We start from the raw sequence: 23,791 nt of genomic DNA on the forward strand, positions 1-23,791 counted from the left end.
CAGTCGACACCTTTTAACCGCTCATATCAGGCAAACCTTTATAACCCAATAAAGGACGAGATACTGGGGTCCAATGCTAAGGGTAGACTGAGACAAAAGAAGAATGGAGGATACGATAATGGGCAAATATAAATAAGAATTAAATCATGACTAATCCTTTTACTGGTCATTTTTTCCACTGCACTTGACTTCTTCCATTCTTTTTTCATGTTTCTATTTCTGCTTAGCGCTTGTTGAACACCTTTATACCCCTTTTTCATAAATGAATCATAACGCGACGTTATGACGATCAGCCCCAAGCGTTTGGGTGAAAACCAAGTAATTCACCCACTAACATATGCGGAAATCCAAACGTCCATAAAAACACAGAGCTAATCCATTACCTATAATACATTCATGGGCATTTTTATATAGTCTGACTGCAACAAGGAGGATATAAAGAAAGTGATATTGTCATTCAGAACATACACTCCCCCCCTTCACACAATACATATTACTGCTTCATTCTTTACAAGCATGGCCACTGGCGACATTCACACCTTGCTGAGATATTTGTAGCATAAGCCATAACATCAGTAAATTCAGATATAATGGGACTTTTATGAAATCGCTCAGATTCATAAAATCTTTGCAAGTGAAGATGAAGCGGTGCCTCGCAGCGTAAAAAAAAAAGGCAGTCTTGTAATACATAGAATGTCTACTAGGTTAGACATAATTTTATTGAAGAGATGGGCTAATTGATACTTGGGACACAGGTCACAAAAATGGATGGGCTGAGATCAATGATTAAAAGAGTTCAATTATTAATATATGGAGCACTATTTAAACAAAAGAGTATAATATTCCCTACCTTTAACATTACGGAACATATATCAACAAAATGAGTAATGATCTTAATATAGAATCTTAGTCTTATTTCTGCTTAATTAGGAATTTCATTTAACTTTAACTAATCAGGGATATCATTTAGCTGGAAAATAATATAGGTACACTTTAACCATATAATAGGTATATAGGTATCTGAAATAATTCTCTTTATACATCATTTCTGTGTGAATTTTTTTATATACCATATTAAAAGTCCCATGTTTGTTCAATATTTCTGTTTGAATGTTCTATTCTTTAAGGACTACTTGAGATGGGTTTAATTACGAAGTGACTCTAAGCCCATAAAGGTCTCAACAGCTTCCACAGGCTCTAATGAGCTTTTTGTAGTCCTTTTATATGATCCAATACATCTGTCACATATATGTATTTTTAATCATTATAAATTGCATTATGACATTAAGAAGAAAAGGCATTGTGATGTATCGCAGTTTGTGGTGCAGATCAGAGTAATTGCTGGTGTGACATGTGACGTGGGGCTGCGCTGACTGTAAGGTCATTAAGTTATAGTTACGCCATAATGAGGGAAGTGTTGGAGAGATAAAGAAAGTGGAGGAGTGTTGTTTACTGAGCCATGAGAGGTGGCGGGGTGCAACTTGACCCACACTGAGCAAAGAGAGAGAGAGAGAGAGAATAAAAGGGAAAAATGCAGAGTGGAATGGAGAATGGGTGGGGGGTGGGGCAGGGGAGTTGGGGAAGGGTTGTGCGACACGGGGGAGCTGTTGGGGTGGTGCCACTGGATGTGACACTTTTAAGAAGTCTCAACATGTAAATCAAAAATAGTTTGGCCTTAATGGATGTGTTTTAGCAGATGTATCCAAGGCAGCGGCAGCCATGTCGGCCAGGATGATGTTTACAATAATGGGGAGAGGCAGTCCAATTTCAGGAAACATGGAGGTGCAAGGAGCCACCTCTCTCGCCAGCCTTGTGCCAGATTTGAAAAGAGATGAGCTAGAAAACAACACTAACTCTGTGTACGAGGATCCGGGAAGAAGGCGAGCGCCTCAGATGCGCATCAGACACAATTTCACCTTGGCAGGGCGCTTGTCAAAATCAACAAATATCACACGGGGGCCTTTTCCCGCTCTTGTTTTGTATAACTGTATTTGTTCCCTCGGGGTGTCAGTCACACACACTCACACACACACACACACACACACACACACACACACACACACGCTAATATTCAGGACCCAAACTGACTTCTCCTACTCTCTGACATAGCTGAGATAGAGTGAGTACACACCTCCGTAGACACACTCAGACACAATAAGGACCTGAGGGAACACTTTATGGACTTGGATATATTTCCTGAATGACAGAAGTTTCAGTCTTGGTTTTATTTTCTGTGTTTTTATTTGTTTGTCCTTGCAACTCACCATCATTTAAAATGCTGGGCTGCTTGATTAATGCCTGGTGACAACATCTACACCAGACCACTTTGTCTGCTTTCTGTCTCATTCCATCTTTCTTCCTCTATTATTTGACTTTTGGTCCAATGTGTCTATTCAATTGTGGAGATTTTGGTAGTGACCATGAGATCCTGTCAATAATAGTCCCAACCCAATAGTCTTCATTTATTTGCTATTAATTATTTGTTTGTTTAGAAATGATATCCTTAAAATCTGTCACCAATAGTTTCAGCTTAATCATAATTTGTCCTTTCTTTCTTTCTTTCTTTCTTTAGGTTACAGATGACTTGCTTCCAAATAAAATAGTGTCAAAACAGCTGAATCAGTCCATCTTGCTGTTATGCATTGTCTCTCCTTATTAGGAGACATTACGCTTCATAAGACCTAATGAGGACTTCTTAAACTCACTCCTTTAAGGCAAGGTAGAACTGAAGGCAATGTTGAACTCAGGGGTGAGTGCTTGTGTGCAGGAGGTAAGGACATAATGAGGGCTTCTGCACCTCTCTGTCTCAGATTAGGCGATGTTTAAGCTGCAACACAGCTGAGAAAAGAGCAAATTTACAGTGTGGTGTGATCTGCCTCACCTCCCTGACCCTTTGACCTATAACCTTTTTTGTAATTTAAATGCATTCTGTTCTGTTCAACATCATTTTAAATGTGGGATACATAGTTCTAATTTCAACAGTATGCATTGTGCTTCATTTCTCGATTAGCCATTTTAAGGACAGGCACTACAAGCAAAATTGGTGATTGATGATCATGTGTCATATATTTTTTATTTTTTTGGATATTTTTCAACCTTCAAACTTCTACAATACGTAAAAAAAAAACAAAAAAAAAAACAAACAAACAAACAAACAAAAAAAACCTGTTTTTGTAAATTCTTCACCTGCAAGTTTAAAATCTATTTGTACTGAATTCTACATCATGGGAAGGTTTCTTTCCTAAAACATAATGTTATGTACAAACATTTCCTTAGTAATAATACATGCAATTGATTTTTGTTTAAAGCTTGGTCCTGAGCTCAGGTTACTGTCTGCAATAAGGTTGTGCATGTTCTCCCTGAGACTGCATGGGTTTCCTCTGGGTTTTCTGGTTTCCCCATCTCCAATTATCATGCTAGTAGATGGATTGGCTACTTTAACACATCCCTAAGTATAAATGTGTGTGTGTGTGTGTGTGTGAGTGTGTGATGCCCTGCAATGGGTGGCAGGGTGTATTCCTGCCTCATGCCCAGTATTCCCAGGACAGGCTATAGATCTACCACTCTGACCAGGATAAAAAAAGCTACTGAAGATGAACGAATTAATTAATGAGTTTTTATTTGACATTATATGAAAAAACAAGTATCTTAGTGTTTAGTATCTGGCCTTAAAAATAATTACAATTAAATGTAGTATATAATTATATTTAGTTATATTACAGACGTGGTGTTATTTTGATAGTAGTGACATGAAATGTTATCTTTGTTAATAGGAAATACACTGATCAGCCATGAAATTAAACCACCTGGCTAATACTGCATAGGTGCCCCTTGTGCCGACAAACTAGCTCTTATCCATCGAGGCATGGACTCCACAAGATCTGTGAAGTTGTGCTGCTGAATCTGGAACCAAGACATTAGTAGCAGATCTGTTAAGTCCTGTAAGTTGCAAAGTGGGATTTCCATGAATCGGACTTATTTGTCCGGCACATAACACAAAAATGCTCGATTGGACTGAGATCTTGGGAATTTGGAAGCCAAGTCAACACCTTGAACTCTTTGAACACATGCACCCGGCCATCCACATGATGTAAAAGAAAATGTGATTTATCAGACCAGGAGACCTTCTTCCATTGCTTCATGGTCCAGTTTTGATACTCACATCAATGAGCCTTGGGCACCCATAACCCTGTTGCTGGTATAGAGGTTGTCCCGCCTTGGACCACATTTGGTAGGTACTCTCCACTGCATACCGGGAACACCTCACAAGACTTACCGATTTGGAGATATTCTGATCCAGTCATCTAGCCATCACAATTTGGCCCTTGTCAAAGTCGTTCAGATCCTTACTCTTGCCCATTCTTCCTGCTTCCAACACATCAACTTCACAAAATGACTGTTCACTTGTTGCCAAATATATCCCACCCCATGTTAAGTGCCACTGAAATGAGCTAATCAACGTTATTCACGTCAACACTCAGTGGTTTTAATGTTACGGCTGATCGGTGTAACAAAGGTAAATTTAGGTAAATATATGCCTATTAGTAAAATATACTGATTTAATAGATTTTAAAAGTAAATTTGACAGTTATCCTGCTATGAAATCTAAAGTGACAGGCTGGATCAATGAGAAATCCATTGCTAAGTAGTAATTACAAGAAGAAGGTTACCCTGGACCCTATACATCCTGCACATCCTCATGCTCTGCTCCCCTTTTGTTCCGCTGATTACACACATGCTTGTGAATGAGCATCAAATGGACAAAATGGTGGGCAAGCGTATAGCAGCTGAGAATTTCATCAGAGCAAGTCCTTCCTTTATCTGCCTAGTGTTCAGTGGACGATGATCAGGCCATGTGATCTGCATCTGAGTAGCTGCACAGCGAGGAGAAGTTCATTTCATAAAAAGCCCCTGTAAATTGTGCTGACGGGAGGAATCTGAAAAGGTTAATTGGGCCATTATCTGCCTGTAGAGTTTGAGGGATTTATGGAAGGCCTGGCTACATCTCAGCTCATCTCTCTCTTACTGGTGTGAAAAATAATACTGCCTCCATCTACAAGGCTCTCAGATTCGACCTTCTGTTTATCTGTTTTTAGAAGAACGTCAGAGTTTTGGGTCGAACAGTAAATGATCTTCTGCAAGTGTTTTATATGTGTTGATGTTGTCTGTCTGGTCTAATCAGTTAAAAAAGAGTGATAAATCATACTAATATACAAACATGGTTTCACATTTGCACATTTATATCCATTTCTATGACACGATTCCTATGAAATGTTAAGTGGCAGAACTATGGTACTTTTTCTTAAAACATCATTCATATAAGATCGGGGGAAATCCAACCATATTGCCCTCTCTATACTTTCTCATGAAATGAGGTTGGAATGAAATTGTGAAAAAGGTTCACATGCTAACCCCACCCCTTATACTTACCTTCCCCTGCATTCACATTTGCAAGCAAACAAACGAGCTGCTTATGCTTTGTGGGTGTGCATGGCTACCATCGCCACTTGTGGGAGTGCATTTCCCCCATCTTCTCCCCAATTAGGTATTTCCAATTCCCACCCAACAGCTAGATCTCCCTTTCACATGACGGATACCAAACAGAGAGTGTGAAGGCTAATGCATGTTTCCTTTGAGACACGTGAAGACAATTAACACATCTTTTCAACTTGCTCATAGTATGTCACAAGGCAGCGCAACACATGCAGAGGAAATGGCTATCTACCACCTTCGCATACATGAGCACACAGATGTCTATGATTGGTTAGTCTTACTCTGATACCATACTTCCCACCCAGAAAGCACAGACAATTTTGGTCTCTAGATTTGGCTGTGACTTTGTTGGCATTCAATCTTGTTTTTTCCTGACAATAGGGTTAGTGTTTTCATGTTGCGCCACTTTTTTTTTTTTTTTTTTCGATGGAAGTAAGCAAATTACAGTAGTGCTTGAAAGTTATTGAACCCTTTAGAATTTTCTACATATCTGCATAGATATGCCATAAGTCAACATCAGATTTTCTAAAAGAAGACATCAGTAGACCTAAAAGTAGACAAAGTGAACCAAATTAAGTAAATGAGACAAAAATTGTATACTTGGTCATTTATTTATTGAGGAAAATGATCCAATATTACATATCGGTGATATGTAAGGTTCTAGAGTTAGCAGTTAATTTGAAGGTGAAATTAGAGTCAGGTGTTTTCAATCATTGAGATGACAATCAGGTGTGAGTGAGCACCCTGTTTTATTTAAAGAATAAACCTAACCCTAACCCTATGGATCTATCAGCGTCTGATCTTCACAACACATGTTTGTGGAAGTGTGTCAGCATGAACAAAGGAGATTTCTGAGGACCTCAGAAGAAGAGTTGTTGATGCTCATCAGGCTGGAAAAGGTTACAAAACCATCTCTAAAGTGTTTGGACTACACAAATCCACAGTAAGACAGATTGTGTACAAAGGGAAGAAATTCAAGACCACTGTTACCCTCATCAGAGGTGGTTTGACCAACAAAGGTCACTCCAGGAGCAAGACGTGTAATAGTCTGCGAGGTCACAAAGGAACCCAGGGTAACTTCTAAGCAACTAAAAGCCTCTCTCACATTGGCTAATGTTAATGTTCATGAGTCCACCATCAGGAGAACACTGAACAATGATGGTGTGCATGGCAGGGTTACAAGGAGAAAGCCACTGCTCTCTAAAAAGAACAATGCTGCCTTTCTGCAGTTTGCTAAAGATCACATGGACAAGCCAGAAGGCTACTGGAAAAATGTTTTGTGGATGGATGAGACCAAAATAGAAATGTTTGGTTTAAATGAGAAGCATTATATATGGAGAAAGGAAAACACTGCATTCCAGTATAAGAACCTTATCCCATCTGTGAAATATGGTGGTGGTAGTATTATAGTTTGGGCATTTTTTGCTGCATCTGGTTCAGGACGACTTGCCATCATTTATGGAATAATGAATTCTGAAGTATACCAGCAAACTCTAAAGGAAAATTTCAGGACATCTTTCCATGAACTGAATCTCAAGAGAAAGTGGGTCATGCAGCAAGACAACATACCTAAGCACACAAGTCGTTCTACCAACGAATGGTTAAAAGAAGAATATAGTTAATGTTATAGTTAATATAATTAATGAATGGCCGAGTCAAAGTCCTGACCTTAATCCAACAGAAATATTGGGGAAGGACCTGAAGCAAGCAGTTCATGTAAGTAAACCCACCAACATCCCAGAGGTGAAGCTGTACTGAGGAACGGGCTAAAACTCCTCCAAGCCGATGTGCAGGACTGATCAACAGTTACCGGAAACATTTAGTTGCAGTCATTGCTGCACAAGTGAGTCACACCAGATACTGAAAGCAAAGGTTCACATACTTTCGCCACTCACAGATATGTAATATTGGATCATTTTTTTTGAAAAAATATATGACCAAGTATAATATTTTGTCTTGTTTCTTTAATTGGGTTCTCTTTATCTACTTTTAGGACTTATGTGAAAATCTAATGACGTTTTATGTCATATTTATGCAGAAATGTAGAAAATTCTATAGGGTTCACAAACTTTCAAGTACCACTTTACCTTTAACCTTTACAGGCAGCACAGTGGTGCAGTGTGTTGCCTCAAAGCTTGAGGGTCCCCAGTTGGGTCCTGAGCTCAAGTTACTGTCTGTGTAGAGTTTTGCATGTGTCTGTGCAGGTTTCCTCCAGGTTATCTTCCCAACCCCCTAAAACATGCTAGTAGGTAGTTGGCCTTTAGGTGTGGAAGTGTGTGTGTGTGTGTGATAGAATTGATGTGTCTGTAATTCCCTGTGATGGAATTGGTGTCAGATCCAGGGTGTATTCGTACCTCACACCTAGTCTTCCAGGAATTGGGATTGACCATAACCCTGACCATAACCAATGTATATTAAACCCAGGAAAATAATAGCCATAAATGTTTCTCTGTGGTTAAATAGGGACTACGAAAAGGCACTGATGTTTGTAAGTAGAGAAAACAACCGATAACCCATGCTTTTGGACTGGTCCTAGGAATTTATTGGAGATAATGATTTGGATTAAGTGCTTTAAAACATCATACCTAATTTGCAAAGAATTGAGAAAATCTCCATTCAAACATTGCTGTTGATGCAGTTGCCAGAATTTCTGCTCCCTACATACAGTAGTATATGACTGGTCGATGTGGCTTTGCTGCTTCCTAGTGCAACTTGTCACACCAATTGAATTGAGACCTGAGACCATGTTGGAAATTAATTAGGAATCGTCAATTTATTCTTATTATTCAAATAATGAAGTTCTCCATTTATATAGAAGTAGTGGCATGTCACACAAAGACACTTTCTTGGGAGGAAATGTAGCAGCCATGTCCTTCACCTAACCCTGTTCATCAGACGATCTTATCTCTCATGTTAAATGGCCGCGTTATCATCCACTTCATGATCGCTCTCTAATCCTGAGATCATGATTGGCCTAATCTGTCAGCCACCCTGATCTTCCCTCCTTTAAATGACCGAGCAGATAAGTGAATAAATGCAGCAGTGAGGAACTAAGCGAATAGGCGGCCCGGTAAGAGTGGAGTGTGTGAAGCAAACGCCTGTTGAGGCCATACAGAGGCTGGAGCTGAATGACCTTTGAACCCTGGAAGTGAAAATGCGGTGTTCAGTTTCAGTGCACACACACACATATTCTGACACCAAAAATAAATATGTAAAGCATATCCACCCACTAACACTAACTTCAGTCTCTCTGGCATATTTCTTTCTCTCTCACACACACACACACACGTATGTTCATACCCGTGAGTGCACTCTGATTACCAACCACTCATTTGTTATGCTCGCTGGTAAATCAGCAGCGAATCTTATGACAAATAAGAGGGGAAAAAATTAACAGCTGTCAGGGTGTGATGTGTTAATTTCCTGACAGTCTCAACTCTGAAACCAATTACTGATTTAAGGGCAGGGGGAGAGCAGCCCTCGGCTGCAGCTAATTAGGCTCCTGCAAGACTAAAGGGACAGAAGCAAAACAAGGGGAGGATGGGAGAAGCAGGCAGGTAGTCACAAGAACTCCAGAACAGAAGACAAGTCAACCCCAACCTGTCTATCTCTCTCATTCATCCATCGATTCCTCCTTTGACATGGCTTTTTTCCTCTTGCACTGGGGGCCCAGACTGGTTTTATGCAAAACGTGAAGGAATTCTGATGAGTGACAGGGATTTTTGATGAATGTCCTATAAATAAAATTCTAAGAAGAAGCTGCTAAGTGCTAATTTTGCCTGTCACTGTAACCTTAAGGGGAAAAATCCACCATGAATGGCTTGCATAAGAAACTTTTTAAAGTAATTTGATCTTCAAAGATTTATTTTGCACTGAAATTCATGCTTTATCTCTACCTAAAAACAGCCCTTTAGTCTGCCCAGCTCCTTCTCCTCCTCATCTGTACACTCTGTTCAAACAGATCAACTCCCAAAGCTTCAACTGGGATGCTAAGACCATCACACTTGTCGTCTCATACAGTAGATCACTAACTAGCTAAGCTCAATCTCTGCCATAACTCATCACACCTGTGTGGTATAGCAGCATTGCATTCTGTAACTTTAAGTCCAAAGCCTGCTGTTGCCACTAATTCTATATAGGATTTATCATTAATATGATCTTAAATGTCATTGGAAAATGGTGAGTGAGAAAAGACGTTCTCGCTCTCTTGTTTTTAGAAGCTAACAGCGAAACCTGTCTGTTATCACTTATGATTTTGATAGGTGAAATATTTTCTCCTAAAGGCATTGTAAATGTCTTAGCAACGTCCCTCTGTAAAGTCAAAATGACATAAAAACACTAACTTCTCATGGGAACAATGAACATAAAGCACCAAACAACAGAATCATTATCAATGTTGTTTCAAGGTAAAGTTTTCCTTTAAATCTGTGTTCCATCATACTGTAGCCTTGTGCTCACAATTTCTTTTCATATGAATCAAGGCTTGTTATTTGTTAAGTTACAAAGTTATGGTTAGGTTTAGGTTTATGGAAAGGGTTAGCAGTCAGATATGTTCTTATTACTTTATTCATATGAAATGAAACAATGTCATCCTTGTTTGTTTTCATTTACATTAGATTATATACCTGCATGAGATTATTGCAATTCTTATACCCTATGTAGTTTGCGCAATAAGCTAAAAATTAAATGACAACAAGATTTGACCCTTCAGAAAAATCTTCCAGCATCAGATTTAACTGGTTTTGGCACATAAACATGAAATGGAACCATGGGGCCATCTAATGCACTGTTAAAATAAGCATATTTTGGTTTCAGTCTTTTGATAGATAATTCTTTAACCACTCTTGTTAGTTTCACAATAAACAACAACAACAAAAAAAACTATTTCATAGTACAAATATAAACATAATGTAGAAGGTTATTAATGGTGGGAAATTATTCTTATGTTTATTGTGGTTTAATGAAAGGCTCCTTTGCAAACTTGTCACATCCTCTTGGAACTCCATCTCCCAGAATCCATTGCTTGACTGCCATGCCTGCTTTCAGCCAACTGCTCAAGCTTGCCAGTGTACTAATCACATGCACCTGAACTTCATTTACCAATCACCACTTTAGCCTTACATACGTCAGAGCTTAGTTTTATAGGTGAAAAGCCTTTTGGTCAGTGACACACTAAATATTTACTGATTTAATTATTTATTTACTGATTTATTTATTTATTTGTTTGTTTGTTTATAGAGTTATTTTAAAAACTAATTTCAAGCTCGAAATACTTTTGCTTTATTAGCAGATCATGTTTTCTAAATTTAAGCATTATTTCTTTTTTTTTTAAAAGCAAAATGAACTTAAAGAATTGAGTAAATGTATCTAAAACAACATTAATAATCTTATATTTGGTTTATAATAATTTCATAATAAGAATATAGTAGATACATTTTCCCCTATTTGTGGTTCTTTTGTAGCACTGAGTGTTGGTTTTATTAAGATATTCAAGCCCATATAAACAAAGGGAGTAAGTTGATATGAATTATTACCAGTTCATACTGGCTACTAGCATTTCTTATCTAAACAACAATCTGGATGAGAAACACTGTTTCTCACAAGTTCTTTGTTACCAGTTCTGGCTTTGTATAAGGGTTCTACTTGGAGCACTGTATCCCTCCTATGGGACAAACTGAAGGATCTTTAAGGGTGCTAAATGAAACCATCAGTGATCTGTCGTTTGCTAATGTTAAAGCAGGGTAAGCTGTAATCTTTGCAAGTTAGTATAAATTCATTTCACTATGTAAGGCTTGTACAGGCTTGTTCTGTGAGCAGGAACCCCGAGGTGCATGTTGGTGTGTTTACATCTGCAACAAATCTAATTTCAGCTACATTATCCATGTTTTTGCTTCGCCCATCGGTACGCAAGTTCCATGTAGTAAGTTGTGGCTCCTCCAGCTTTTCAGCTCTTCTTCGTCTCGCAGCAGTGTAGCTCTTTAGGACCTCGTTTCCAGCCTGCTTCACCTAATCTTCTAATAATACCTTAGTCTAATGGTGTCAATGGTCATATATCATAATACCCAGACAGCGCAGAACCATTCCACTGCAGCGAAGTGAGAGCAGGACTCGTTTCAAGGTTGTAACTGGATTGTGCAAATGTTGTTTGAGGGTTATGTAAAGGCTTAGCACATGGTATTTAGTTAACAGCATGCTCATTTGCAGTATTGTCTTTCGGGTGGTGCATTTGACTATACATTCTCATGATGTGTAAACTGGTTCGGAGTTAACTGGGGAACAATAGACACACAAATGAGCCCATGTGACTTTGCCTATTCACTGGTACTCTCAGTCGCTCCCTCTGTCTAGCACACTCATTTGCAGACTCACAAGCATACACAGACAAATATCATAGCATGTGCAAATGCATTAAACTTACACTGAGCAAATGAGTATCTCCCATGTTACCTATCAATTGATTGATTCATATCATTGGAGAACATTATAATTAATTCTTTTTCTGGGGGCAAAAAAAGTACCACCATCAAAGCTGAAAATAAATGTATTTTTGTTTATAATGAGATAATTATTTTTAATTTCTTTAGATCAAATGCAGATAGAGTCTCAGATGTTTTCTTTTGTTTTGTTTTTTGTTTTTTTTTTTGTTTTATGTTTTTAAGCTAGTTTTTATTGCCCATGTTGCATGAGAGAAACAAAAAATCACATTGTTATACTTTGGATATTCATGCAAATGATTTTGTTTGAAGTTTCAATGTATGAGATGCATTTTTGCTATTAAACAACTGCTTGAAAAGAATAAGCTATGTGTATTTTAAGTAGTCTGGCTCATACCTAAGCCTCCAGATACAATATGAATGCCTTTGATTCTTAACTGCTGGCTTACATTATTATTCCGATCCACAGAAAATAGTATAGAAATTAGTATTTACAGCCACTGATTTTTTTTTCTGCATATTTCCACCACACACATTTTTTTTTAAAAAAAAATCTATTTTCTAAATCTTTCATTTTAATTCGACTTTTAACAATGACATAAGAGTAAGAGTATGACTAAGAGACATAGAGTAAGAAAAGTAATAAAATGACATAAAGGTCACATTATGACCTTCACAGTCCTTGGTCATCAATAGAGCTTATATTAATTATAACTATAAGTTTAATAATTATAATCACGATGAATATTGTAAATATTATAAATGTTGTATCATGTATCTAACATTATTTTGGTGATTCTTAGAATTAAGAATAAGTTTAGAAATTAGTTTGATAAATTATTCAATGTGATTAGTATGAGTTTGCTCACATTCTTCCCTGCTCATAACAGAAAACATAAATAAGTCCAGAGCTCATATTAAATCTCTCTCACTCGAAGATGGAGGAAATTATTTTTCGCTGTTGTGCCTTTGTGCCATGCTGGGTGAAAGGGTGAGCTATTGATTCTCATCTCTCTGGAGTTTTAGGTCACTGGGTCTCTGCCAGCAGTATTGGCATCAAAGTAGCCAGAGTTGTGAGCCATTAATCCAACGGTCGGGTGATCTTTAGGGACAGTCGCATTGCTCCACATCTGGGCCATAAATAAACAAAGAAAACAAAGCGTTTCAAAGGGCGTAAGCTAACACACTAACCTAGAATGGCACTAATAAGCAAAAGAGCCACTTGCTCTGATTCTTTTCTGCTCTTCTCTCCAGTGTACTAATGCATGCGGCTGTGCGGAGAGCCGTGCTGCCTCGCAGACAGGCCGATCATCGCTTGATTTATGGCACTGACCGCTGCCTGCATCTCTCAAGCTAATGACACATACACTAAAGTCATTGATTTGTATGAATGGCCTCCGTTCTTCATCTATCACAATTTAATGTAAGGGGCTTTGCAATGCAGAGTTGGAGAGTTGGAGTGGAGTGTGGGGATCTGCCGGGAGGAGGGGAAAGAGGGATGGGGCCTCCAATCCCCCCCAAGTCATGAGTCATTTGGTGCTTCTTTAATATATAGACTCCTTCGTTTATGTAAATGGCCCTGGAAACGGGGTGCTATGTTCAATAAAGCAGATAATAGCAACAACAGGGACTGCTCTGCAGAATTGCCTCCATTCTCTTGGGCAGATTTAGAACTGAAGGGGAGGGCTGGCCACTATTTTACTGTAGTGCACTATGTGAAAAGGCATATGAGCTTTAGGATTCGTAGTTTATGGATATGTCTCGAAGCCTTTGCATTGGAATTAATGCCATTTTCAAGCACATTAAAAAGTTTGTGTGGTGCTAAACAGTTAAAGGTGTGTCATGTGCTATAAATAATCATTAAGATCTTTGAAAAATAATCTAAATAAAGGTAGTATATGCAGCTTGAGCTTTATTCATGGAGAAATAAACTTCTAATGTGCGATATTGTTGTTCAGAACAACAGCCTGCATTATATTTCTATCACAGAAAATAATAATAAAAAAGAGAAAAGAAAAAAAATGCAGTATTCCTGCCACATATATTTATTTGTAAGTTAACTATGTCTTTTTTTTATTATTATTGATGATGTTTGAGTTATAATCTAGACTATTATTCATGATGAAAATTTTGGACATTAGAACTTTTATTTCTTTATTAAATTGACATTTGTTTCTCAGCTTTATAGGAACAACAGACAAGCTCAACAGACATTTCTTTAAAATGAACAGAGTACAAAAATACATCGTGTCTTTGTCTCAAATACACTCGGGTAGAAATAATTTCTTAAGTTTTTTTTTTCTCATTTGTAAGTCGCTTTGGATAAAAGTGTCTGCTAAATGAATAAATGTAAATGTAAAAGTTTCTTGCTTTTATCTTTACTACAATGCAGAATTAATATGCATTGTCTGTAAAGTAATTTATCCTCAAAATACCTAATGGGCAAATAGAAATAGACACACACACATTAAAACACCTGCATGCCCTTCTGACTTCCTTTCAGACAGGAAGGAAGCAGTGAAGTTTGACCCGATAGGTTTAAATCAGTGTGCAAACAGGAAGTGAGCCTCCGGGAGGGAAGCCCAAGAGATGCATGCCTTGCAGAACACTCGCCACGCTAAAACATGATTGAGCAATTTTCACGCCAGCCATCAGCCGCTCACACACTTACACACACACACACACACACACACACACGCATTCCAGTTCATATTACCTAAATATCAGTGAGATATATTTATGAGAAATGTATTCCATTGTCCTGAAATGTCATTGATATACAAAAAAAAGTTTCAACTTTATTTTTAATACTTAATTTTTTTTATTATTATTATTATTTTTTTTTTTAGGTTACAATACACAATTTTTGTAACACTTTACTTGAAGATGTGATCAGATGTATGTTGTATGCATTTTGTCAGCCATTCCTGACATACTTCATAAACATATATAAATGCTTATTCACATAGGTGACCGAGATCATAAAGTTGACATAACACTTGAGTAAAGTGACAGCTTTGTTAACATGGGTTTGTATTATTACACATTGCATACTGGCTTATAGTCAAATGCCATGATGGGTCGGTTCAGTGTAAATCACTGTCACATGTGAAATTATGAAAGCAGTTTTATAACAGCTGGAGACTATTGAAAATCAGCCTTTATAAATATGTATGTTGATTTGCAGGATGTCAGCGGTCATGAAGGCAGAGCTGCAAACATCTATGGTTTAGTAGTAGCGTTTATAATTATTGACTCCCTGCTACGGTGATACAGGGGAAACCTGAAAACTCAGGTGTTTCTGCTGTGATTGGTGCCAACCCATCACAAAGCTCAATCACACACACACACACACACACAATCACACTACAGACAATTTAGAGATGTCAATCAGCCTCTTTGGACTGGGGAGGAAACCTGATTTCCTGGAGGAAGCCCCTTTAGCACTTGGAGAACACACAGTGTTCTGTGTGCACACAGGGCGGAGGCGGGAATCAAATCCTCATACTTCGGAGATGCGAGCCAAACGTCCTAACCACTAAGCCACCGTGCTCTCTGGTACTTCATTCCAAGCCTTCTTCATAATGTCTTCATATGTTTTTAATAAGAGGTTATACTGTACATTGAAATCATGGTTACAAGCAACAGTGCTGTGAAAAAGTAGAATATTTCTTCTGATTTCTTCTGTTTCTGTGTATATCTCATTCAAAATTGTTCCTGAAAGTAAAACAAAATCTAAGATAAATCAAAGCCAACCTGAGTAAACACAAAATACAGTTTTTTAATAATAATGTTTTTTATTGAAGTAAAAAAAAGTTATCCAATACCAACTGGGCCTGTGTGAAAATGTATTTGCAACCGTAGTTACTAATTCCCCAAATCTATGAAACTGTATTCATAATGGGGTTCAGCTGGACTAGACACAACCAGGCTGGATTACTGCAAACTTTTTTAAATCAAATCAACACTTAAATAGAACTTTTTCAACAGCATGAAGTTGGTTAAAAGGTCGTACCCAGTGACACACTATGCCAAAGCTGAATGAAATTCCAGAAATGATGAGGAAGAAGGTGATTGAAATACAGGCCAATGCCTGTATGCATACAAACATTTAGAATATGTTCTTTTTAGGTGTGCTAAATGATATTTATTAGCTTTATATAGTAATGCATGTTGCCCGAATTTCTCTTATGCATATAATTCATTGTAAATGCATGTGCTTTAATTTTTCTCTGACTGTGATGTTAACAACTTTCGCATCCAACTTTTTTCATGTCAGCTCAAAGTTTGTTTTCAGAGCTGCACTTTCTCCTATTCTATTTTTTCCCCGTTCATCAGAGTCAGAATCGTCTGGTGATGCCGTGCTAATTATCCCAGCTCCATTTTGTATGCGGATGTAAGATGGCTCACACCTCTCGCCTTGTGAGGTTGCCAGGTCTCTTCTTCCCTCTGACATCTAATCAGCTAATAATGGCAGCAAACTAGCATGGGCCACTCTTAATAAATCCACTTCACTCGAAAGCTCGTTCTCTCTTCTACACTTCCTCACCCTTCATTTTAGTGCCTTCTACATTTTAATGTTTCATGCATCAGTGAATTAAAGTAATGTTCCAGCCCAGAATGAGGGAGTTTAAATCACCCGCTGAGTTCTGGTCTGCAGATGTGAGAGATCAGTCCACTTTCTTAGTGTAGTCTGAAATAACTGTATGGTAAGAGACCTAAAGAGTCCACTTTTATGTCTGTGTTTTTTTTTCTGTTCAGTATTAGGTGTGCAATGAACTTGTGTCCCAGTACAGGTCTCACAATGTGATATTCCCACAACACATTATTCTTCATAAACAGCTGGGTTAAATGACAGGATAAGAGCATATCATTTCCAAGAAAAGAATTGCAACATAATAACAAACAATATGTCTCCCTACAGCACATGATAATACGATATACAGGCATGTGGAAATTTACTGCATATGCATATTTCCCCCACACACAAATTCATTTTTTCTTCTCTACACATATATATTTTTAGACTATCAAGATTGTTTTTGATCATCTTTACTTGAAATCTCATTATAGATATGAAAGTATGGTCATATAGTGCATCACCTATGGAACAGGATGCCATGTTTACAAATCCACTTGAACTCTCAAGCAAATCTTTCAAAATTCACCTCTCTGATAATACAAAAAAAAAAAAAAAATCATATTTGTGTGTGTGTGTGTGTGTGTGTGTGTGTGTGTGTGTGTGTGTGGTGGATATAAAGAAGAGTAACAAATGAAAGAAACCTGGTGGCTCTTTTATGATGTAGAACATTTTGCTGTCATGATTAGGGTCCTGTTATTTCCTTAGAAGGACGGCTCACTGTAAATCAAAATAAAGTTATTTTGACTGATCACCTTTTATCCTATAATTAAACACTATTATGATTAAAGTTTGTGGACACCTGACCAATCACACCCATATGTGCTTGTTGAACCTCTCATTCCAGATTTAGTCCCCCTTTGCTGTCATAATAACCTCAGCTCTTTTGGGAAAGGTTTCTACTAGATTTTGGAGCGTGGCTATGGGGATTTCTCCATTTAGCCACAAGAGCATTAGTAAGGTCAGACAGTGATGTTGGGCAAGGAGGCCTGGGGTGCAGTCAGCGTTCCAGGTCATCCCAAAGGTGTAGTTCAAGTTCTTCTACACCAACCTTGGAAAACCATGTCTTCATGGAGCTCACTTTGTGCCACAGGGGTCAGATTGTCATGCTGGAACAGATTTGGACATTTTAGTTCCAGTGAAGTTAAACTGTAATGCTACAGCCCACAAAGACATTCTATACAACTGTGTGCTTCCAAGTTTGTGATAACAGTTTGTGGAAGAGCCACATGGGTGTCATGGTCAGGTGTCCACATGCTTTTGGCCATGTAGTGCATGTGTAAAAGGGAAGGTGTTCATGCTTCCAGTACAGTTCCAGATACTTACAGAATCTGTGCCAGATACAGATTGCCATGATGACACTTTGAAGACTGTCCTGGTGAATTGTGGTGGCCCAACACCTTACTAAGACACTTGTTTGTTGTTCCTTCATTTCATCACCCATCTGTCTAATCCATACAAAAATATTTTCAAGTGCTATTATTTTATATATTTATATATAGTATGCAAGTCATAGCTATTCTCTATTATCTTAACCATTCTCAGTACCCTGTGTTTAAGATATCAAATAATCCAAGCCATTTTCTTAAGTGTAGTTGAGAAAGAATATGAAGGATAATTTGGAAATCAAATTTGATGAAGCTTTCAGTGCTTCTAATGACAACAAAATGAACTGGTTTTCTATAACAGAGAATTGAGGCAAAGAGTCCTTAAGAAGATAGAACGGACAACATTAACAGCAGTGAGTCATGTTTTACATCAAGAATCCTCTCACTGTTAGAAAAAAAAAATAGTGTTAATGTCTGCATCCAGTTAAAATAATTGCATCAAGCTGGCTAATTTATTAACATAACAAAAAACAAACTGGCTGTAGCAATTTATGTAATTTATATTTGAAAGCAGACTAGTATTTACTTTGGTAACACTTTACAGACAGTCAACAAACCATCTACTGACCATCAACAACATGTCAAATGACTGTCATCAACCGACATACAGTTTAAACTAATTTTAAACAATATGTCAAAAGTTTGTTTGTTGATGTTTAGTAGATAATCTGTAGACCAGGGGTGTCCAATCTTATCTACAAAGGGTCGGGGTGTATGCAGGTTTTTATTCCAACCAAGCAGGAGCCACACCTGATTCCACCTGTTTAATTAGTTGATCTTGGCTTTCACTAGACTCAGGTGTGGCTTCTGCTTGGTTGGAATGAAAACCTGCACCCACACCGGCCCTTTCCGGATTTGATTTGACTCCCCTACTGTAGACTATCAATCAACTCATCTTTTTTACATTCACTTTATTTGGATAGTTCGGTTTCAAGCTCTTGATGTTTAGTGCTGTAAATAACCTATAGACCATCAACTCGTCCATTGTCCTGTCACAAAATTTCAAATTCTGTTAATGTTAACTACTAAAACAGGTTGTGCATTATTGCTGCATGTTGAATGTAACTGATTTAAAAAGGTCAGATGTCTAGATTAACTTATAGATGAAACAATGCACGTTTGTATTAGACAGTGAAAAAGTGAATATATAGTATAATAGCACAAGAAATATTAGTCAAGTATTCAAACAACTTTGAAAAAAGTGTTGTGTAAAAATTATTGATCTTGCCACAAAATGAGATGAAATATTTTTAATAAGTATTATAACAAATGATTTAAATGTGTTGCATTACTTTATGCAACTTTTCAATCACCAATGTTACCTGCTCAAACGGTTAAAGTATGTAATGATAAACAAACAAACAATATCACTGGCCCATTGTGGGTTAAAAAAAAAGGGGGTCTTGTTTTGGTTTATTTCATTATTTCCGATGATGATGTAAACACGACTATTACAGGTGCAAGCCACATTTTTTCCCCAGTTAAAGACAGTTCTGGGGCACTGTGTAATTGTACAGAGGTGCACAATTCTGCCTTACTTAAGCATTATAGCAAATCAAGGAAGAATTTATTGTTCTACATTCACTAATGTGGCTGTAATTTGGTGCAGGACTAGGCACACGATTTCTTCAGTATTGGGTCCATGACTAGACAGACAGGTGGTTTCATGTGTTATGAAACATTCACCATGAATGACCTAGCTCGGAACACATTACAACCAGAAACTATGACTCACACATTGTGAATGACATGATGTAGTTGTGGAGGACCTAAACAAATCCCTGATTTAATCAAACTCACCTTGCGTTTCAATAAACATTCGCAAGTCACCTGTGTATGGAATGTCTGTGCTGAACCTTGTCTAGAAACAGATGCTGTGCTCATCCATAAAAACTCTCGTGCTCTGTCTTCAATTAGTCTGGATGATAAGGCAGGCTCCAGTCAAATGATCTCAAATGTGCTCGTCTCATCTCAAGAATGACAGCGATGAATTTGTGAAGTCAGTCACATTTCCAGCCCTGAACGTTTCATAATGACACATTTTGCGCATGCTTCAGTGGCAATTAGCCTCAAAGTGGACGCTTATTTGTTGCAAACACGTTTGCTAAACAGGAATCAGAAGAAGCTCTCCGCGTCCAAATCAACACAGACAGCCTTAAGTGAAGTGATGCCTTGCTCACCGCTGAAGAGATTGCCGGAGCCTTCAAACTTGTCTGCCGTCCTAATAACGAGACGTCATTCCTTTAAATGGTCATCGTTCATAGATAGGTGGAACATTTGTCATTTATGCAAGCTCTCGCTATGAGAGTATCTGTCTGCAGCTGGAGATGGATCCAATTATGCAGGCTGGACATCTCTAACAAGGTGGGAGGAAAAGGCTTTCTGGACAAACAACATCCTGCGGTAATGAGCGGCCCTCGTTTCAGCAAACTCGTCCATCTGATGGTGGATTGATTCCATCGCAAACTATGCGAATAGACATTGTTTCTCTAGCTTTAAAAAGACACAGGAGAAGCAGGGAATTATAAGTGATACCCCCTCCACTCCCTACACCCGTCTCGCATCCCACAAGTATGTGTACTAGCTGAAAACTTTCTTCAATCAAACTTATGAATGTGTATTATTAATCATGCCAGTCTGTTGATATAGAGATGGGAAATAGGGACTCAGAGATGCCAAGGAAAGAAAAGGATGAATAATAATAAAAAAAACTTCACCCAAGGCTTGTTTCAGCCCTTCCCGTACACCTAGATAAACAAGGCATGTGTTGTCAATGCAGAGGCAGGCATGATCAATGCTCCAGGGGCCAGAGGATCTGCATTGATTTCTGCACTCCCAGATTTTCGAGCAGGCTCTTCATCAACACAAGCACTTTGTCCTTCCCAAATAATCAGATCGAACGGTGATGCCAGCATCCCCAGAGATCAGAGGGTCTCTGATGTTAGTATAAGCGCAGACCAACTAGGGGCAGATAGAGCAAACAAGAAAAGAACTTTGACCCTTACAGTAAACAAGACTAAAAGTGCTCTTTCTCTTTCACAAATCCAAACAAATGCTGCACTAACATGGATATTTATTACATCCATGTGAAATATATTTGTCCACCCCCTATCTTTTTCCTCCTGGTCTGCTATGTCTTTAATTTTTTATTCATTCCTGACAAATGTCCTGAAACATTTTACAGCCAGACAGGTAATCCTGAAAATTGACCTTCATTTGAATTTTTCATAAAAATGGAGGGAAAATATGAATAAATCCTTGTCTACTTTTGTTCCGCAAAATGCATTAATCTAAGTGTTTCAACCCCCCACCCGGTGTCAGATTACACTCTATCAAACTTCCCCTCAGTCGCACTCACAGAAAGCAAAATTTCATTCCTCTTTCCAGAATGTGTTTCTGTCAATATAGGCGATATAAATAGCTGAGGGAGACAGTGGCCATTCATAAATCTAGCTGAATATTTAAAGAGGGTCTTTGGGCAAGAGAGCAAGTGTGCGAAAGAGAACGAGAGAGAGAGAGTAGGGGGGAGAGAAAGGTGGCTCAAGTTGCTCCTCAATTTGATCAATCGTCTGAGTCCTACCTCTACACTTGGAAAATTACAAATTGGAATCAGGGAATCAGTGGCAGTTTATCATCTCTGGGACGGGGCTAGAGTGTCTACTTTCCCCCGGTGAGGAGAAGGTGTGAGACAGACGACGGGGTGGAATTAGAAAGAGTTGTAAGGTTAAGGTAATGTATGATCATTCACAAGGGAATACAAGTGAAGGCTATAAAATACATTCTGAAGGTAGTAATAGGAACTTCTCGAATCATTTTAGATGAAGATCTCTTCGTATAGATATTTTGATTAAAATTGTAATAGTATGTCTAGCCCATAGCTGTATTTTCTCATTTTATTTTTCAGTGTTATAGCCAGGAAAGCGTTGTGACTGACTAGAGAACACACACACACACACACACACACACACACACACACACACACACACACACTCACCATACTAATATTGTAAAAATATGATAGAATGTGTGAGGTTAATCTCTCTCTCTCTCTATCTCTCTCCCTCTCTCTCTCTCTCTCTCTCTCTTTCTCTCTCTCTCTCTCATGCTCTCTCTTTCTCTTTCTCTCGTTTTCTCCTTCTCTGTCCAGAGGAGACAAGGCCAGAGGAGAGAAAAGACACTCAGAATGTCTGCAGCTCATTAGAGGACTATTTTAATAAGCCAGCCCCAGTCTTGATGTGGACAATTTAGATACCAGGCCCTCCATGTTTTAATTGTTTTAATTAGTTGGTATAATTGGTATACTTTATTGAGCTACAGAAGTGATAGTAATATTCTACTTTCAGTCACCAAACAGCTTTTCTGCTTGCTTTTCTTTTCCACATTAGGGGAGAAAGCTTGCACAATTAGAACAATGTGGCACATGTAGAGCAGACTTTGCTGAAAATGGTGAAGAAATGCATGAATCCTTTACTGCTCTATTTCTTTTGTTTCACTGGATGGTGGAGTAAAAAGAAAGAAATGAATGAATGAACTACTAAGCATAAGAAATTCTTAGATAGATAGATGGATGGATAGATGGATGGATAGATAATGCTTCCACAATTGGAAAAGAAACATTGTGCTGCAAATAATGGAGAATGTAATACTTGAGCTCCAGTTTCTGTTTGATATAATCTTTATAATAACTTCCATCCATCCATCTTCTATACCGCTTATCCTTTTCAGGGTCACGGGGAACCTGGAGTCTATCCCAGGGAGCATTGGGCACAAGGCAGGGTACACCCTGGACAGGGTGCCAATCCATCGCAGGGCACACAATCACACACCCATTCATACACTACGGACACTTTGGACATGCCAGTCAGCCTACCATGCATGTCTTTGGACTGGGGTAGGAAACCAGAGTACCCAGAGGAAACCCCCGCAGCACGGGGAGAACATGCAAACTCCGCACACACAAGGCCACGGTGGGAATCGAACCCCCGACCCTGGAGGTGTGAGGCGAACATTATTATTATTATTATTATTATTATTATTATTATTAATAATAATAATAATAATAATAATAATAATAATAATGTTCCAAGGTTTTTTGTTAAATGAATAATTGCACCTCATACTCACACCTTGCCCACATCTTGCATCTTGCTTTATATGGCAAACCAACCTGACCTGTGCATAAATCCACACTCGATCATTTCTAATGATGATGATAAATTGTTGACACTTTGACTTTCCTAGCAATATAACTTATAACCAACTAAATTGTGGTAAAAGTCATCTTTAAATGGAGATCTGCCTGCTCTTCAGCTGTTGCCCCAAGCTTTCATTTCAGCAATTAATACCCCATACAAGAGTCTTCTGACATTTGTCTATCAAGCACTCCATGAGCCAGAACCCCTAATTAGTATCCTTAGAGAAAAAGAGAGAGTGAAAGAGAGTTAATGATCAAACCCAGAGGGCCTAGACTTGGTGACAAGCGCAGAAAATAGCATCACTTTATAGAAAACATTCACACATTAGCCCTATAGACCTCCAACTTCATGACAACTCCTCGATCACAGCAACGAAATTAACTCACAACACAGAAACACAGTGTAGTAGTTAGTGTTGTGCCATAATCAGGTATGACTGATTACACCGGTTTTGCATGTTGTACCTCTGCATGTGTGACAAAGCCTAGAGCTTGCGTTCCCTCTTTCAGTGTTCACTGCATTATTTTACATAACAAGCACTGTGAGTGTGCCTGATGCTCCACATTTAGCATTCATTGCATAATCCCAAACATGGCTGCCAATCTCGGCTCAGTCTCCTTTTATTTCCGCGGAAGCTTTACT

The 23,791-nt window shown here is 38.3% G+C and overlaps 1 long non-coding RNA gene across 4 annotated transcripts in view; it reads right to left on the reverse strand.

Moving 5' to 3' along the window:
- Positions 1–16,047: 16,047 nt before the first annotated feature.
- The window catches only part of LOC128602871 (uncharacterized), a 67,148-nt gene continuing 59,404 nt past the window's right edge, over positions 16,048–23,791 (reverse strand). Inside the window, exons 6-7 of one of the 4 annotated variants that reach the window (XR_008384909.1) lie at positions 17,893–20,915; positions 16,050–17,286 (exon numbers count right to left, since the gene is read on the reverse strand). This is a non-coding gene — a long non-coding RNA (uncharacterized LOC128602871). Of the gene's footprint in view, positions 20,916–23,791 lie in introns of all 4 variants that reach the window. The other 3 variants (XR_008384910.1, XR_008384908.1, XR_008384911.1) reach the window with 3 other exon arrangements.

Source organism: Ictalurus furcatus, chromosome 27 (genome assembly GCF_023375685.1).
Source record: "Ictalurus furcatus strain D&B chromosome 27, Billie_1.0, whole genome shotgun sequence".
Classification (NCBI taxonomy): Eukaryota; Metazoa; Chordata; class Actinopteri; order Siluriformes; family Ictaluridae; genus Ictalurus; species Ictalurus furcatus.